Source organism: Lathyrus oleraceus, chromosome 3, assembly GCF_024323335.1.
Source record: "Lathyrus oleraceus cultivar Zhongwan6 chromosome 3, CAAS_Psat_ZW6_1.0, whole genome shotgun sequence".
NCBI classification, from domain to species: Eukaryota; Viridiplantae; Streptophyta; class Magnoliopsida; order Fabales; family Fabaceae; genus Lathyrus; species Lathyrus oleraceus.
This window is the reverse complement of record NC_066581.1, coordinates 242,204,077-242,206,954: the sequence shown is the minus strand read 5'-3', so window position 1 is coordinate 242,206,954 and position 2,878 is coordinate 242,204,077. Positions and strand designations below refer to the sequence as shown.

The window sequence follows — 2,878 nt, the reverse complement described above, 5'->3', positions numbered from 1 at the left end:
CTCCTTTTTTCATTTTCAATGACTGTTATGCCTCCTTTCTTTGGTACTACGTGTACAGGACTAACCCATTTGCTATCAGATATAGGATATATGATACCTGCCTCTAATAACTTGGTTATTTCCTTCTTCACTACCTCACTTAGGATCGGGTTTAGTCTTCTCTGGTGTTCCCTAGAAGTTTTACAGTCTTCTTCTAACATGATGCGGTGCATACAAATTGAAGGACTTATTCCTTTAAGATCGGTGATGTTGTAACCTAGTGCGGTTGGATATTTTCTTAAGATATGCAGGAGTTTTTCTGTTTCGAGTGTTCCTAGGTCAGCATTAACTATCACTGGTCGTTCAAGCTCTAAGTGTAGGAATTCATATCTCAGATTCTTGGGAAGTGTTTTCAGGTCTAAGGTTGGTTTCTTGAGGCATTGCGTAGGGTCCGGTGTTATTGCTAAACATTGGTTAAGTTTGTCTTCTACAAGGTAGTCAGATGATTTGTCTTTTTCTAACTCCGTTTCTTTCATGCATTCATCGATGATATCCATGAAGTAACATGTATCTTCTATTGCAGGTGCTTTCAAAAATTGGGAAAGGATGAACTCAATTTTCTCTTCTCCTACTTCGAAAGTGAGTCGTCCTCATTTTACGTCTATGATTGCACCGGCGGTTGCTAAGAACGGTCTTCCCAGTATAACGGGTGTAACTTCATCTTCTCTAATATCCATAATTATAAAATCAGTTGGAATGTAGAATTGACCTATGCGCACTGGAACGTTTTCAAGAATTCCTACAGGATATTTTACGGAACGATCTGCTAGTTGCACAGACATTTTAGTTGGTCTTAATTCTCCCATTTCAAGTCTCTTGCATATGGATAAAGGCATAACACTAATACCGGCTCCTAAATCGCATAAGGCTTTGTCAATGACAAATTTTCCTATGTGACAGGGTATAGAGAAACTACCTGGGTCTTTAAGTTTAGGAGGCATATTCTGTATTATAGCGCTACATTTAGCAGTAAGTGTAACGGTTTCGCTATCTTCAAGTTTCCTTTTATTAGAAAGAATTTCTTTTAAAAACTTGGCATATGAGGGCATCTGCGTAATAGCTTCTGTAAACAGAATAGTGACGTTTAATTGTTTTAGTAGGTTGACAAATTTTTTAAATTGGCCCGCATCTTTGGTTTTAACAAGCCTTTGAGGGTAAGGGATAGGTGGTTTATAAGGTGGTGGAGGTACATAAGGTTCCTTCTTTTCTACGGTTTCCTTATTACTCTCTGCCTTTTCCTTAGGTTCACTTTCCTCAGTTGACCCTTCAGAGTTTTGGTTTTCTATCCTTGGGTCAGATGGTCCTTCCACTTCCGTTCCACTTCTCAGTATAATTGCATGAGCGTGGCTTCTTGGGTTAGGTTGGGGTTGGCCAGGAAATGTACCAGTTGGGGCAGCAGTAGGCGCTTGTTGTTGAGCTACTTGTGATATTTGCGTTTCCAGCATTTTGTTATGAGTAGCCAGGGCATCTACTTTACTTGCTAGTTGTTTAATTTGTTCGCCAGTGTGTACATTCTGGTTTAAGAAATCTTTATTGGTTTGCTGTTGAGAAGCTATAAAGTTCTCCATCATGATTTCCAAGTTGGATTTCCTAGGGGCGTTATTGTTAGATGTAGATGGGGTCGGCTTCTGATATCCCGGAGGTATAGCTGGGGCTTGATTTGGAGATTGTCCAGGTGCGTATAGAGCATTATTACTCTTATATGAAAAATTTGGATGGTTCTTCCAATTTGAGTTATAGGTATGCGAATAGGGGCTTCCTTGAGCATAGTTTACTTGCTCCGCTTGGATTCCTGTTAGGAGTTGACAATCTGCAGGAGTGTGACCTTGGATTCCACAGACTTCGCAATTCTGAGTTATGGCAACTACTGTGGCTGGAGGTGATACATTTAAACTTTCAATTTTCTGGACCAGAGCATCCACTTTTGCATTAACATGATCAAGGTTACTTATCTCGTACATGCCAGTTTTCGTTTGAGGTTTTTCCACCATTGTTCGTTCGGTTCCCCACTGATAGTGGTTTTGAGCCATGCTTTCGATAAGTTGGTAAGCGTCTGCATAAGGTTTGTGCATTAGTGCACCACCTGCGGCGGCATCTATTGTCAACCTCGTGTTGTACAGGAGACCATTATAGAATGTATGAATTACTAACCAGTCTTCTAAACCATGGTGTGGACAAAGTCTCATCATGTCTTTGTATCTTTCCCATGCTTCGAAAAGAGACTCGTTATCTTTCTGTTTAAATCCATTTATTTGGGCTCTTAACATAGTTGTTTTGCTTGGCGGAAAATATCGAGCAAGAAAAACTTTCTTCAACTCGTTCCATGTGGTGACTGAGTTGGAAGGAAGAGATTGAAGCCATCTTCTAGCGCTATCTCTTAGTGAGAAAGGAAAAAGACGAAGTCGAATTGCCTCTGAAGTGACACCATTAGCTTTAACAGTATCAGCGTATTGGACAAATACGGATAAATGAAGGTTAGGATCCTCGGTAGGATTCCCAGGGAATTGGTTCTGTTGCACTGCCTGCAACAGTGAAGGTTTGAGTTCATAGTTGTTTGCTTCGATTGCGGGTGGAGCAATACTTGAATGCGGTTCATCTTGCGATGGAGCGGCGTAATCTCTAAGAGCACGAGCTGGTTCTGCCATCTCGGGTATCGAAGGGAAAATATTTTTGAAATCAGGAAGTTCTACAGGAGGGAGATTGTTTGTAGCACGATATTCTCGAATTCGTCGTAAGACTCGGAGATATAGTTCGATATCGTTGATTCGTAAGTAGAGCGGTTCGCCTTGAGAGCGAGTGCGTGGCATACAAATCAACGAAAGAAAGAAAAGAAAAAGAA

At 40.8% G+C, this 2,878-nt stretch overlaps 1 non-coding gene across 1 annotated transcript; it reads left to right on the top strand.

Annotated features, from left to right (window-relative positions):
- The first annotated feature begins 2,199 nt into the window (after positions 1–2,199).
- Positions 2,200–2,306, top strand: LOC127133426 (small nucleolar RNA R71). Its single transcript, XR_007807403.1, has one exon. It is a non-coding gene; the product is annotated as a small nucleolar RNA R71 (small nucleolar RNA).
- Positions 2,307–2,878: the final 572 nt, after the last annotated feature.